The sequence below is a fragment of the Sebastes umbrosus genome, chromosome 18 (assembly GCF_015220745.1).
Source record: "Sebastes umbrosus isolate fSebUmb1 chromosome 18, fSebUmb1.pri, whole genome shotgun sequence".
In the NCBI taxonomy this organism is placed as follows: Eukaryota; Metazoa; Chordata; class Actinopteri; order Perciformes; family Sebastidae; genus Sebastes; species Sebastes umbrosus.
Genome location: NC_051286.1, coordinates 25,008,150 through 25,024,762, shown reverse-complemented (window position 1 = coordinate 25,024,762; position 16,613 = coordinate 25,008,150). Strand labels below are relative to the sequence as shown.

Here is a 16,613-nt window from a genome sequence, read left to right as displayed (position 1 = left end):
GTATTGTTTTATTCTGTTATCTACGTCTGTTTGAATAGTGGTCGTGGCTCCGCCCCTTCCGCTGCGTAGCCAAGATGGCGACAGTTGAGTGTGGAAAGTGTCCAGCGTTCCAAACTCACCGTTTTGAGTACAACATCCGGGTACTTTGAGTGCACTGCATTTTGCCGTACTTCCCAGTGTGAATGCACTTATGCACTCAAAATAGTAAGTGTAAGTACAGAAGTACTCGGATTGGAACACACTGTTGGAAACCTCTCCTGAACAATATTGAATCTCCGACCTCCTTGCCTGGTTGTGACGACTGAGCCTTTTTTTTTGTTGGATTTGCGTTGTTTTTTCATTTCAAATTTTTTACTTACTTACTTTATTTTTTATTTTATTTTATTTTATTTTATTTTATCTTATTTTATTTTTATTTTGTGTTTTATTATTTAATGTGCGTAGTGCACAAGCTTTTGTATGGCTCCTTGTTGAGAACGGACTGTACCAAGATGTGTTAGAAGAGCTAAATATATAAGCTATCATCACTGCAAAATGTCTGCTGTGGCTCTAGAGGAGCTCTGTCAAGTCTGAGAAAATCCTGATGATGTCATAGTGATGCCACCGGGGTTAGCTCAGCTTGAGCTCGGAGGCTACACGTTTGAAACAGAAAGCCTGCGTTACACATTAGAGGTGTGGAGTTTGAAGGGCACAAAAAGACAAAATGCTGTCTGGTTGCATTTTGGGGAAATGTAGGATCCCGTGTTAATGGAGCTTGATCCATACTAAGGGTTAAAGTTAGGATATCTCTAAAGATAAAGTGATATCCTGTTAGAAACGTCAGCCATTCAGTCAAGTTGCTGATGAATCAATCACTCGTGTCTAGACGGTAACCAGCAAGTAGTGAAACTGGCGTGATGGCTAAGGTTAGGCATTATTGGATGTGGCCGACATGGGCACTAACGTTATTTATTACACGGCTTCGTTGAATACTCAATTCTGATTGGTCAATTACGGCGTGTCTGTTATTTCCTTACAGCAGACCGTTGCTATGTATAACAAACCGTTGCTATGGACGCAGTTCTGATCTCGCAGGACCATTTTTCGCGTCAAATTATTGATTTCTTAAGTAGCCGTGTAATAAGCGGCATAATGTACAGCGAGCGGGTCATTGTTGTGAAATAACCCCCTTCAGGGCATCGGGGTCTTACATCACCCTGTCGGGGTTTATTTCGTAACAATGACACACTTGCTGTACATTATCCCTTACATGGTGCTGACTGGTAAAGTAACATTCATCCCAAGGCTGACAGATACATTGCCAATGATGACTTGTATTCAGAGAACATGTCTATGCAAAATATAAATAAACAATTACACTTAAATCTAAAAGTGGCTTTTTTTTCTCTGCAGATTGCATTATTATTCAATAACTACACACTTCATATAGGGATAATAGGGATCAAACAGTGTGCTGGGGAACAAAGTTGAGCCAGTATGAGAAGAAGAAAGGAGGCGGATGAAAACACAGGCGGCTCAAAACGCAGGTGATGAGGGACGTGAGGATGTGGACACGCTGATTCAGTCGTCTCATGCGGCGCCTGTCGACCATCTGGCCTCAGAGTCTGGCTGAAAACATGACAGTGGAACAACAAACTCCACACACGCACACATGCACAGCAAGTTCAGAATGAGGCAGGAAAAAAAAAAATAATTTTCATCACCATGCATTCCTCCTCGTCTTCTTCACCCTCGCTTTCTCCAGAACTTCCAGTCAGCACCGAGGACCGTGGTCTGCAGCTATGTCTTTTTTACCCTGGCAGGATGCTAAATATTGATATTTTCCAGTTGACACACCAGTGCTGGACACTTTGGGATCAACATCAGGGGTTAGTCACCGAAAACGTGATGTTTCTGTTGTGAAAAATGACCTCCTTCTTAGTTTGGTCTCATACACACAAACATTTACATATCTGACTGTTGGAAACAAGCAGAGCAGTAAAAACACAGTGGTTAGTCTTCACAGAACTTTGCTTCTCAGTGTCGCTGTAACATGTTTTGCGTGCTCAGTGGTCTCTTGTTTTTCACTGTCACAGTGGTGTGTGTGTGTGTGTGTGTGTATAGAGGGCCAAAACCAATGTGGCCATTAGCTGTAGGTAATAGTGCCAGCACTACACATCTTCAGCAGCATTGAGGAGAAACTGGCTGTTGTGGTGACAATAAAAACATCCTGTTATAGATATGTACACTGTATATATATTGTTAGATTTCTTCAGACATTAGACATATAAACAAACAAGATCCATTCAGAATATGCAACCCTGACTGTTGTTGTTCGTCTTTGGGCTGCTCCCGTTAGGGGTCGCCACAGCGGATCCGCACATTGATTTGGCATAGGTTTTATGCCGGATGCCCTTCCTGACGCCATAGATAATATTTATCTAATGAACGAAAAAAAGTTTAGAAGGGTGAAAATGAAAATCTGAAACGATTGCATGAGAGTCTGTGGAGCACAGCCAGACAGTGGTGGGAGCCTGACAATGCTACGCTGTGATTGGCCAGTCTGAGTTCGAGGGGTTGGACTTAACGGATGTTAATTGCGTAACAGAGGCATTGTGGTCTATACCTGTTGATAACGGCCATTTGGAAATGAACTGCGGGGTTTCAGACTAATTTACATTCACAATTTGGTCCGGCGATGTCAGGCGAACGGATTAGATGTGGAGCATTAAATGTAGCAGAGAAGGGCCCAGTCCCAACGTCCACACTCACAGACTTTGAGGTGCGTTCCTGCAAGGTCCGTGAGGGTTTAGGACTATCCCACAGTCAAATCCTCAAGTTCTTGAGGGCTTTCGCAGACATTTTGGGCCCTTTATGAACCCTTTCCATAAGTTCGCATTTCTGCAAACTTTGCCTGAGGGAGTTACCCACAACTCATTGTGTTGTGATGTTAAACACAGGGTTACCACGGTTACCAGGGGAAGCCTGGAGGCATAAAAAAGAAAGGTAAACAATGGCACATGGGTGTTCAGCCAGGCGTATTTAAATTTACACAGAAACATTCAAGATGGTCCATAAAAGAACACGACATCAGAGTAATGCAGCATTTCAACTATATTACACAGCTGGTTTATTTATCGACCATTGCTTTAAATTTTGCTTAATGAAGTTTGACAAAAACAAGTAAATGTATTTTTACCTCTAGTCTCGTTAGGCAAGAGCCTGGAAGACGTTTAAATAGAGAGTAAAAAACATCCAATAAAAACCCACGATAGGCATCGTCAAGGTAACATGATATGTCAAAGTGCCGTCCCATTCATATTTATATCATTACAAGACCTCGCAGACTCTCACACTCAACCATTTACCAGGTGACATCAGTCAAGTCCCTGAGGGTTCAGGGTTTAAGGCCTCGGGGGGGACACTGGGATTGGGCCAAGGACATTGATTCAGTCTGTATCTGGACTCTGAAGAACATTACAGCTCATCCGACCCCATCCACACTCAAATACCAACTGTTCCAGTGTCAACTGGAAGTCACAGACCGAGGAAGCTAATAGAACATCAGCAGCAGCAAAGAGTAGAGATACAATCCTGACGACACCAACCAGAGCAAGGTCCAGCTGCTCGTTGAGATTCCAGGACAGAACCGGTGCCACAGCACAACCTTGGCTTAACACAGCTCTCACACTTGATTCATGCTATAGAAACTACTGAAAGACATAGCACTGCAATTACAACAGCCAGTCTTTTGGCTCTGTTGAACACACAGTAGTGTTGAAACATTAGTCTGTTTGCACAGTTGAAGTCTGTGCAAAGCAAAAATAAATATGCATTCTTGGTTTGTCACACAACAGAAAAATGTGTTATTAACCACCCAGCCAAATTTGAAAATTAAAAAAACGCCAAGCATATAAAATTAGCTTTCAAAATCATGGAAAAATAAGCTTCCCGGTCCAACATTGGGCTTGAACCCACGACCCTGAGAGTATAAGTTTCTTGCTCTACCGACTGAGCTGGCCGGATAACCCTTGATAATGTAATGGGTTTCTGTTTTGGCTTTACATAACCAGATTTCTGAAGACGGGTGGGGTTATGTTAAGGATGGCTCCAGTGCGTCATCGAGCCATGGTTTCAGCCCCGCCTAAAAGAATCCTAAACACAAAAACTGGCAAAAAACTGTTTAACGGTCTAAGTCCACAATCCAGTACTACAATGTTCACAGTCTTTGCACATGTTTTCAGTAATCATTTTCCAACATTTATAATGTGTTTAGAAACAAATCTCTGAATTTCCTTTACACGGCCTTTAAAGGCTTCAAGTTAATCAGTGTGTCCAGTCCCTGGAGGTTTGTTGTCCTCGAGGAACCTGATTCAGCTGCAACTGCTGGAAAACGCACAGAGAACGCTGCTTCAACCACCAGATGTTCTCAAGTAAGGGGCTCAAGCAAACAATACAAATAACTGCTGTGGAAAAAAAACAATCTCCCTCAAAAATGCACTTTAAAAGTAAAAGAGGAAATCCTAAAATAGGATAATTTCCTATGTGTCTTTTCACGATTAATAACTAAGAAGACTTGTATTAGACATTTTTAATAATTTCATCATTTTAACATGAAAGACTGTGAAAATGTATTTTGAGGAACTGGGTAGTTAGCATTATTTTGACTTCAAGCCCCAACGTGTAGGATTAGAAGTCTGTACTCTGATGAAGAAGAGGGAGAAGGAAGGCGACATGGATGCTCAAATTAATGATACGTCCATGGAATTACACCATTGAGAGCACTTCAAAGCTGGACACAAGTAAGTCTTCCATGTATGGACTTTCAATTGGATTTGAGCCACAGCCAGTAATGTTCCAAATATATAGCACCCATTGTGAATGTTATCAGCCGATTGAATGGGCGTTATCAGTGGTTATCACGACCATTCTAATGCTTCAGACGGGCCAAACTGCACCTACCACGTTGTGAAACCGAAAGTGAAACTTAACATTGTGAATTTAAATAAAACAACTTTAGGTTTAGGCAACAAAACCACTTGGTTAGGTTTAGGAAAAGATCATGGTTTGGGTTATCTTATCTTGGGTTAAAATAAGTATGCTTGTTAAATAACTTGGCATTAGTGAAGCACTAGCATAGCCAGAAAGACTGGGTGTGCCACATGATCCCATCGGCCCAGGACTTTGAGATGGAGAGGCCCTTTATGCCAGTGTTCGGAGGACGCGAGCGGAAAATGTTCTGGCTGTTTTAACACTAATACAGCCACCCCATTTGCCACCCCAGTATGTATTTATGAACAGTTGTGGCTGGTCGGAAATTCACAAGAGGGAAGCTTCGATTTCCGAGTGTGAGTGAATGCAGCAAGAGACGGTGCTGCCAGCTGCCGTTCCGTTTTCCCGGCAGCTTTCTGTGCAGCCTCTCCCGGTCCTGGCCGCACACAACGACCGCTCATAACTTTTTTTTTTTCCTGCTAAATGTGTGTGTAGGGTTGCCAACTTCCACTAGTAGAAAAAATAGAACATCTGCAGATGGATAGTGGCGGGTTGTTTTGTTCAGTAATAGTAACTGGTTTTAGTAAGACTATAACTACAAATTCGCTCTGCATCTGATTTTTTGGTGTGTGCCAACTGCCTCTTTGGCTGGCACACCCGTGGCTACGCCATAGTGGTGAAGTACTGAGTTACGTAACAAAAGTACGGTAAAATAAGCCGACTATTGGCTTCACACGGGACAGGAAGTCAGTGAGTAAAAGTCCTGTGTTTGTTTGACCCATCCATCGCTGAATTTTGCCACTCTTTATACTACGTCACCTGACTTCCTCCTTCGCTCCCGTCATAAGGCCGAAGGCCTAGGGAGGAGGTCATGTTTTCACCGGCGTTGGTTTGTTGGTTTGTTGGTTTGTTTGTTGGTTTGTCCGTTTGGAGGATTACTCCAAAAGTCTGTGATGGATTTGAATTACATTTCTTCGAGGGGTGGGGTGTGGCACAATGTACAATCCATTAGATTTTGGTGACGATCCGAATCATGATCCAGCTTCGGCAATTTTTTTTAATAACTCCGCTCAGCCTGTGCATTAACACCACAGCGACGTACATGAAACCTGCCTTGGCGGAGGTCTGTGCTCTCCGAGTGCACTTCTAGTTACTACAGCCACGAGAGATCTGCGTCGTCCTCTTGTATTCGTATTGGTGATCAACCATGTGAATAGATGATAACAGCCTTCTGAACCTACTAGTAGGTGTAGCAGGCCCCTTCTAAACCATATCTTTGAGGCTGATAACCGTTGATAGCGCCCATTCAACCACTTAATATGTGGGTGACTCTATCTGGTACCCAGTTCTTCAAAGATTTTTTTTCTCAAAGCTTAAACGGGAGAACATGTCACCAAGTAAAATGGTGTCAGTAAATGTGTTTTTAATTGTTTTTGGACAACAATGGAGCTCTATGGCACAGAGATACAAACACAATACTTGTTAGCATCAGTTCATTGTTGGTTCGGCTTGGGAAAAATGGGATTTGTTGACTACAAGAAAATAAGTAATATATCCATCCATCCATCCATCCATCTTCAACCGCTTATCCGGGATCGGGTCGCGGGGGCAACAGCTCCAGCAGGGGACCCCAAACTTCCCTTTCCCGGGCCACATTAACCAGCTCTGACTGGGGGATCCCGAGGCGTTCCCAGGCCAGAGTAGAGATATAATCTCTCCACCTAGTCCTGGGTCTTCCCCGTGGTCTCCTCCCAGCTGGTCGTGCCTGGAACACCTCCCAAGGGAGGCGCCCAGGAGGCATCCGTGCTAGATGCCCGAACCACCTCAACTGGCTCCTTTCGACGCAAAGGAGCAAGGACTCTACTCCGAGTCCCTCACGGATGACTGAGCTTCTTACCCTATCTCTAAGGGAGACGCCAGCCACCCTCCTGAGGAAACCCATTTCGGCCGCTTGCACCCGCGATATAAGTAATATATCACTAGGATTAATTTTTAATCCTGTTTGACTTCAATGAAAATGGATCCCATGCCTCAGTGATGGCTCATGCCCTTAGTGTCTATATGCAATGGTCTATTGATGATGAAAACTTGTGTTGAAAGTTACAATACGTGCAACAGATCTGATTTTGCAAATGTCCCGACAGGACGAGTTCTATGTTCAGATCTGTATTCAGAGCCACGAAGCTCCAGCAGGAAGGAGCTGCTGCAGCGTTGCCCTGCTTCTCTCTGAGCAGGCTAACAAACTGGGGGACATTTATTGAACTAGATGTAAAAGGGAAATAAAAGAAAACAGTGTTGTGCTGTTTTAATGGTCCGGACAACTGAGCCCCTCTCTGCTGTTGGTTCTACATTTAAGCAGCAAAAGCTGGCAGCGGTTCAGATCCCCTCCGTTCATGCCAACTTCTCTCTCGCTCGCTCACTCGCTCTTTCCCTCTCTCACAATATCTCTCTGCCAACCTTGACGCCAGCCTGCCTGCCTGTCAGGGCCAATGCTTCAGGCTGTCATTAACAGGCCAAGCACAACTATTCAGACATGCCTCAATGTTCAGAGTCGCTAATGATTATCTTCAGGCCAACTTGCAGTCATCCTACACTAATGTCAGGTATGTCGTTGTTTCATATGGAGCTGTATGAAGGAGGTGAGTGGTGACACCATGGAAATAAGCCTTCGGACTTTATCGTGTTTTCATCCTCAGTGAGTTTTAACGTATGGAATGACTGCAGTACAGAGTTACATCTGTTTCTTTTTAATCATCAAGTAAATTCAATCACTCAATCAGACAGGCTAGTGATTCAGATAAAGTGGTAGGTTATGATAGTTATGATAATTGTTTACTCACCAGTTACACTGCTGAAACCTGTTAGACACAGCTTTACTGTTATTGTGTCATGTGATTATAGTTGCCGGAAGACAACGGTGGAAACGTGAGTGAGAGTTGAGAGAGAGGAGTGCCTTTGTTGTCAGAGTTTGTTGTGTTTGGAGTACAGAAAACATAGCTTATTCTTTCTTTATTCTTTTATTCAGATCTCCATTGGCTGTGGCTGAAGCCCAGCTATTCTTCCTGGAGTCCACTTAAATCACTTTAAACTGTTAGGCTACATTTCAGTACACAATCACATTACAATCTTTACCAACAATGACCTCAACATCAAAAGCGACAGCTTAGTGTTATCTAAAAGATTTCCAAAGTCATGGCGGAATATTTAGATGATTTCGACAATGTGGATTCGATGCGAGATGTCCGAACGAGAAGTCTCCCAGCGAGACACACAATAATAAACAGACCGGATCAATTTTATTATTTGTCAGACACTTCTAATAACAATCTGAGCCTGTCAGTGGTGAAAACAATATTAGTGGACGTATATTGACGGTGAGGGTCGATACCGGGTTCCATTTGTGCCAAAATTAAGACACGTGCACTGTCTGTCCATTGAACTTGTGACAAAACATTTGTCTATGTCTATTCAACTTTAAACTGTACTCCTGTCGTCTTGGTGCACTCCCTGTCGTCTGACTGTGTTGTTATAAATGCTGTCCTGATGGGTCGACGACTCGTCAAGACGAGATTCATAACAGCATAGTCTGGCAGACTGGCTCCAAATGACACCACCAGATGATCACCAGAAGATGGAAGTGCCCGTATTCTGGAGTGGAGACGCGTCGTCCATCCTTATATACGGTCCATAATTTGGATCCACTTATCAACAACTCCTAACAGAAAGAGGAGGGTCAATTCTGTCTCACCCAGTGGGCAACTCCAGGGTCTGGGAGGTGAAGCCAATGCTGAAGTGCCTTAAACTTGCATTCTTTCTAACAGTCAGCAGGGGGCGACTCCTCTGGTTGCTAAAAGAAGTCTGATTGTATAGAAGTCTATGAGAAAATGAGCCTACTTCTCACTTGATTTATTACCTCAGTAAACATTGTAAACATGAGTTTATGGTCTCAATCGCTAGTTTCAAGTCTTCTTCAATACAGCATGATGTTCATTTAGTAAATTATGGTCCCATTTAGAGTCAAATAGACCATAAAGCAGGGGAGGCTTTAGGGCGTGGCTACCTTGTGATTGACAGGTTGCTACCACGGTGTTGTCCGGTATGGGAGTTGTCCTTGTTTTTGTCTTACAACTTTAGCCTTTTAACAGTGTGTTTACAGTTCATCAAAGTTAATTATAACCTTTTTGGTCAGCGTTCAGTTGTTCTTAGCTCCGGCCTCTCGTGTCACTTCTGGTTGCAAAAACACAAGTTGGCGACAGCCAAAATGCCAAACTCAAGGCTTCAAAATGGCAGTCCATAAACCAATGGGGGATGTCACAGTGACTACGTCCATGTTTATGATTATACTGACGTTTTCCACTCTGAGACATGAATCTGCTATTGATATTATTATTATTAATATTATTATGTCTGGGCACTCCAATGAGCCAATGAGTATAAGGAGTGGATCATGAGAATCCTGCCCCAAATCAAGACCAGAATGGACACTGGTGATCTCTTCAGGGCCCACATGAATCATCCTCGTGGCTGGACACACACACACACACACACACACACACACACACACACGAGGTAGGTGACTTAGTGGCCTTGCGCAAACACAGAGAGGAAGGTTAATTTCACTGGTTTCAAATTATTAAAAAAAAACTCCTCCTAGCCTTCATTTGTTTCGACAAATCATGTGATCCCGCTTACCCCACTGGCCCCCACCCACCACACACACACACACACACACACACACACACACATAAAGAAACCATGTGACCCCGTCACAAGAAAAAGTGGCCAATTTCATTAACATTAAGGACTGCTTTGTGTGGCAGCTAGTTTCCTATTTCCTCACTAATTGGACCACTGAAGCACCAAATTATACAACATACAGCAAGAAAAGTATGAATTTAAATAGAAACGCTGGTGTGCAGTGCAACATTAATACTTACACCACCACCACTGGTGGTGGGACTGTGTCGTTAGGTGGACCTGGTCCTTGAACAGGGCCTTGAGGTGAAGCTTGCTGCCGTCACAGGGGAGGAGCTGAGGTGTCCGGGATATGAACTACGATATAGCCCATCTATGGAGGTAGAGCCTGTTGCCGTGTTGATCTCGGATCTGAAGCAGTAAAATAGATTATTCACTCGTCTCCTCTCTCATTCCCCCTTAGTTACAAACTTAAAGTCCTCCAGAGTGAGATTTGTTTCCCAGGCTGTGTCACTAATCACTATTTTTGCACATAGTTAAATTAGGAAATGTGCAGACATTTGCCGCAAAATCGGTCCCTTTCTATGCAAATGAGCCTCATTGTAAAAACAGTCCAATACACAATGATCAGCACTAATAGCCACGCACAGTTACAGTGAGGTTATTAGCGTCTTCAGAGAGTTGGTGGTAACTGAAGCGCGTTTATAAGGCGAGTCCGCTCAAACTCATTTATTTTGGGATGCAGTCACAGGATGCAATGACAGGTGTGTCATGAAACATAAATGAACAAAACTCCCCGACATGTTATTTTTGAAAATACATGAGACAAAAAAAGCGAGATCTAAATAATCAAAGAAGTTACGCTACTGTGCCTTGTGCAGAAATGCGCACAATGTCTCTCTTAGCGGTCCCATATCATGCTCATTTTCAGGTTCATACTTGTATTTTGTGTTTCTACTAGAACATGTTTACATGCTGTAATGTTAAAAAAAAACTTTATTTTCCTCATACTGTCTGCTTGAATATATCTGTATTTACCCTCTGTCTGAAACGCTCCATTTTAGTGCATTTCAATGGAATTGCAACGGAATTGCATTGCTAGGCAACAGCTTGGGTCCATGTTTACTTCCTGTTAGCTGATGTCGTTCACATACACTGCAACCGGAAACAAACTGGGACACATTTAGAATGTTTATGTTTAAAACTGTGTAATGATCTATATGTTGTATATTTGTGACATCACAAATGGACAGAAATCCTAACGGCTTGTTTCAAATGCATAATTTCTGAATACGGACTGTGTGTATTTCTCCGTATATTGAGCGTTTTGATAGTTTAACATTATTTATATAGCACTTAAACCTGCTTTATAATATAAAAGACCTGAAAATCTCACTTTTTACAATATGGGACCTTTAATGATGTATTATTTCACCCAGCTGTATATGTGTGCTCTGCATTGCAGAGGCGTATATGGGCGCAATGAGAGAAGTTAAATGAGCCCAAGTCCAACCCGAGCCTGGCCCGAATCTCCTCGGCCTGTCTGGCTCAGACTTACTCTCACCCCTCATGACGCATTGGCCTCAAGCGCATTTATACTTTGCCACATGGATAATTGCAATCAGACGCAAAAAAAAAGGATTAAACTGCACCCAGCTGCAAAACGTTATGGGTGTTTTTTGCGCGGTAATTTCATTAGTGCAGTATCTTTTGAATCAGACCTTGAGACAGGGCAGATAGCGGCTGCAAATGATACACAATTCATGGTGCTGTCAGCGGTCGCAATCCAATCTTTATGAATTCGCCCCTCAGAATTCATACAGTAAATTTAGTTCACTACATGATAAATGGGGAGTGATTAGGGACACAGCCTCAGGCCCTTACTCTATCCAGCTGCTGCTGTATACACTTAACACACTTATCATCACTCCAGTGTGTCAGTGGAAAAGAAGCATGAATCTTTTTTATAGTGAATAAGGGATGTCACTTTCCACTTCTCTATAACAGCTTTCTCCTTTCACAAACTCCCAAAGATGTCACTCTTAGGTTTATTAGACTTCTCCTCTGGAAATTGTCGGGCTTTTGCTTCTGTAGGAAGCTCCCCCGCTCGACACTGTGACTGCTGCCTCCAGACCAAAAGGTCCATTTCTTCTCCGTCCTACACTTGTCCCCCATTACTGACACAGTGGGTCTGGCTCATCCTTCCAGGCTTCTTGATATGTTAGCAACAACTGTATCAACTGGTTTAATGAATCGATTGTGTTCCCTCAGTGTTGTAATAAATTATTGATTAATGGACTTCACACAACTTGCTTGAAAACAGAAACTTTTTTTAAAGTAAATATGTATGGGACACTTTTTTTCTCGATGGTGTCAACCGACGGCTCTAGCTAGCTAGCGTGATGCAGAATGTTGGTGAGAAATGGCAGCTAGTAGCAGTAATAACCCAAACAACAAGTTAGTTCCTTCAAGTGGTGAGAAATGACCCGATTACGCTGCCCCAGACTATGACTGACCTGCTCGGATTAAGAACATAGAGCCCTCGTGTTCCCCCCCCCCTCCCACACACACACACACACACACACCCGGAGCACTGGTAGCCTATATGTCAGTCCTGTAGTTTCCCACTAAAGGAAAACGTCAGACGCTAGTAAGGTGACAAATGTCTAATGTTCATGTTATTAGATAGCTGCAATATATTGTCACTGATGTAATAAGGTCCCAAGTTCAGACAGTGAGGTGAAGCAGGTTGAAGAAAGATGAACAGGTTCACAGTCATGGATGCCATGCCATTATTCCGATGGCCCGTTATTCTGAAACCCAAATAGTCCAAAAAATATCCCATTGGACCGAAAGCCCATGTGTCCGACAGCCTGTCATCCCGAAAACAAACGGACATTTTTCTGTTGGCCCATTGCTCCGAAAATACACACTTCCCTGATTGTATAGAAGTCTATGAGAAAATGAGCCTACTTCTCACTTGATTTATTACCTCAGTAAACATTGTAAACATGAGTTTATGGTCTCAATCGCTAGTTTCAATTATTCTTCAAAACAGCATGATGTTCATTTGGTAAATTATGGTCCCATTTAGCGTCAAATAGACCATAAAGCAGGGGATGCTTTAGGGCGGAGCTAACTAGTGATTGACAGGTCGCTACCACAGAGTTGTCCGTGTTCTCGTCTTAGAACTTTAACCCTTTCACAGTGTGTATTCAGTTCATGAAAGTTAGTTATAACCTTTTTGGTCGCCTAAAATTGTCTTATTCAGTGTTCGGTTGTACTTAGCTCCACCCTCTCGTGTCACTTCTGGTTGCAAAAAACCAAGATGGCTTCAAAACGGCCACAAACCAATGGGTGACGTCACGGTGACTGCGTCCACTTTTATATGCAGTCTCTGGCAGTCCCCCGGTCAGGCACGAGAGTGTAGTCCAAACAAGCAAACAAATCCAGAGGAGCAAAGCCGGCAGGTCATAGACAGGCACATCCTTGTGTGAAGCTTCTTTGAACTGTTTCATTAGACAGAGCTTGAGCTGAAAGTTATATGGAGGACTAATGAATGCTTTTCTTTTCCAGTTTCTTAAATAAATTGGCTAAACTGGACAGGCTTGCTAATTTCATTAGAGCCAATGTTGACTCATTGGCTCAACCTACACACATCTGCTGTCCAGAAGGATTTTATTATTTTTTCACCAAATTTCTGCGACCAGTTGTATCTGGCACGGATGGTGTGAATTGTCCTGCAACTAAATCTCCAGCCATTTTCAAACACCACGTTAAGGCGAGAGTTGCTTTGCTGTGCTTTCATTGCACATACCGGTGAACTGCATCATAAAACTGTTGGGTGTAATAAAATTGATCCAAGGATTAATTACAGAGCGGTACTCAGATTGGGCTGAGAATACCTGGTTCTTTTTTATTGGACCATTCATTGCAGTTTTACTTTTTTCATTAAGGGCCAAACATTCTGGTTTTGTAGATTTGTGGACACTCTCCCATAGGCTGAAAATCAGAAACAGGACGTTTCTTTTTCTACTGGGAAGAAACGAGAGGAGCTTGGTTACAGCTCAGCTGTGAGCTGGCCGACTTTATACTGAATACTGAGCTGGATAAGACTGAATAAGTTTTCATTCAAGTGTTTAATCGTGTTTCAAACATTGTGCTTTTAGCACAAGATGAACAAAATGATCAATTTCAAGAGACAGCTCTACACAGGCTTGAAACTGAAATCCTTTACCTAGCCCTGAGCATTAGTAGAATTATCTCTCTGAGGGTTGTAAGAGGATTGAGGCAGATAATCATTCTCCTCTGTGTGTGGCATCAGCCGCCAATAGCTGAATCATCATCAAATACAACTTCTTTTCATTATCCATGCTCTTTAAATAACTTAAACTCTTTGAATCCTATTTTAAAACACTGAAGAGGAAGAATGCAACTCTTGACCCAAAGAATGTAACCCTAATCTGACCCCAGACTCAATAAATGGTCAAGTGGAACCCACAGACTTAACCTCTTAAAGTGGCAGTAGGCAGTATATTTTTGGCATCATTGGGCAAAAGTTCCACAATAACCTTTCAGCATATTATAATTCAAGTGTTCTGAGAGATAACTAGACTTCTGCTCCTCCTCATGGCTCTGTTTTCAGACTTTAGAACATCTAGCCCGTGACGGGAGACTTTGACCAATCACAGGTCATTTCATTGAGAGAGCGTTCCTATTGGCTGTGCTCCGGTCATGTGACCGGTACTCGGCGTTCCTTCAACAGATTTCACAATGGCGGCGGCGTCACAAACTTTCTCATTTTACAGCTAAACCGTGCACTACAAGATGATTCTGAAAGCGTTTGAGGAGAGATATAGGCATTAATGTAACAGAATATTGATTCATATTTGATCAGCGCTGCCTAGTTTGACCATTTGATCAGAGTTTGCGAGTGATTGACAGCCGGCTCTCATGGACGGCAGCTGGACAGCAGACCTCAGATCAGCTCTTACTGCTTGTTTTCCTCCGGTCTGTGAAATCTTGACGATGCCGTTAGGAGCACCGGAGGACACAGAGGAACATGATTTTTTTCAGGTTACCTGTTTCATGTACTACTCTCAGGATATAGCGACCGTTTTATAAAAATAACTTTTTCATCATCATCATATTTGCTCCAATCTCGCCTAATTCAGCTTTAAAACTACTATGTTTGTACAGTGAAAATAACACTGAACGGTGTGAACACGGGACTTGAACAAACAGCTGATTATAACGTGATGCACGGGACATGAAAGCCTTGTGTTTGTTGGACCCATCCACCTCCCCTCCCACAGTCTGTCTCTTTTCACTCTTAAAGCCTCGGTCACCATACTCCGGCGCACTTTCCCTGAGAGTTTAATATTGACGTGGATGGGTTTGCATTGTAGTTAATGGAAAGCGTCAGTATCCAACACCAACGGCGAGTGACAAAGCGTCGGTATTTGCTGCCCCGGAAATGAAAACGGGCTGATAATAGGCTACAAATAAAAACATGCAAGCCAGTTAAAGATACATTATTAACCTTCTATAAATCATTGCAATCATTTCGTTTCAGTTTGCTAAAAATATTTTTCATTGCTTATTTTTGTTTTAGTGTCAGTTTTACTTTACTATAATATCCCTGGTTCGAATGTGGCTCAGACAATCATAATCAAGGAGCCGGAACCATTCCGTTTTATAAAATGGATTTTGTCAATTAGATTGTAGAACTAGTTGGACTGACCGTCATCATCAGCACCATCCTTTGGCCCTGCTGCAGTGGGGCAACAGTACAGAAACATGAGTCTGGTTGGTGCGTACTGTACATAGTGAGTGTAAAGTTAACCTACGGTGAAAGCTGTAGTGAGTGGGAACGTTTAACAAGAATGGAATCAATATGATCATGTCATGACTGTCAGCTTTCAGTAGTCTTACACAAAACGTGTCCAAAAAAATGAAGGAAGATCTTCAGAACAGAAACAACAGAACAGCTGAGAAAGGCCTTTTCATTACCAATGAGATTAAAATGGTGAGAGAAATGATAGAAATGTTGCCAACCTTTAACTCAAAGCACCTCTTCTGTCAGTGTGTGTGTGTGTGTGTGTGCTCACCTTACCAGTGCAGACCTCTTCTCCACCATGTGAGGACCGTGGAGCCGGCCAGCTGCATTTCAGACGGTGTTTGATCATCAGCCAATCACAAAAGAATACATCCCGTGTTATCACTGTTACATTTCTGTTCGTATGATCATAATTCGATAAAGCTGGAAATATGTTCACCTCTCCTCAGAGCAGCATCTTGACTGCATTCATGTTGGATCTCCGTGAGGAAGTACATACAGCAAAACATCCAAACTACCATCTGAGTTTGTGACACGTGCTGTTTGTCGAGAAACTCGCCCTCTTGAGACTGACACCCGATCAAAGCAGCAAAAGACAACCTGTGAATGTGACACAGTCAGACTTTACATATGGCCACACACACACACACACAAGAGTGCACCAACTGTAATATAATGTAATTTACTGCTACCAACAGGAACGGAAAATTGCAGCTCACATCAGCCAATAGATGCTTTAAAAGAATCACATGTAGCTATTACGTCTGAGTTGTAGCAAGGGTTCCTGAACAGGGCTGCGGTCGAATAGTCCTTTTCTCTTAGGAAGGTTCCTAACGGAGTGAAATGACCCGGAAGTATCTCAGTAGCAGCCATGATAAGAGCTGTGCGAATTCTCTAAATGCTGAGGAAAAGAGCTTCATTGCTTCCTTTATTATCTCCTTTACCAGAGGATACACTGGAGCATCCTTTACCAAAGGAAAGGAGAGAATAACATCCCACAATTCCTTGCGGCCTCAGCATTTAAAGCGACGCACTACTCGGGCCGTTCCTGATAACAAACGATATGCATATCTTGCATAATATTTTCACACGCTCATACACTAATTGG

General features: G+C 42.8%; 1 long non-coding RNA gene across 1 annotated transcript; it reads right to left on the bottom strand.

Annotated features, from left to right (window-relative positions):
* Positions 1-2,449: 2,449 nt before the first annotated feature.
* On the bottom strand, positions 2,450-16,381 carry LOC119477612. Its single transcript, XR_005204271.1, has 3 exons — positions 16,296-16,381; positions 12,537-12,539; positions 2,450-2,461 (listed from the first exon to the last, which is right to left on the bottom strand). It is a non-coding gene; the product is annotated as an uncharacterized LOC119477612 (long non-coding RNA).
* Between the last annotated feature and the right edge of the window lie 232 nt (positions 16,382-16,613).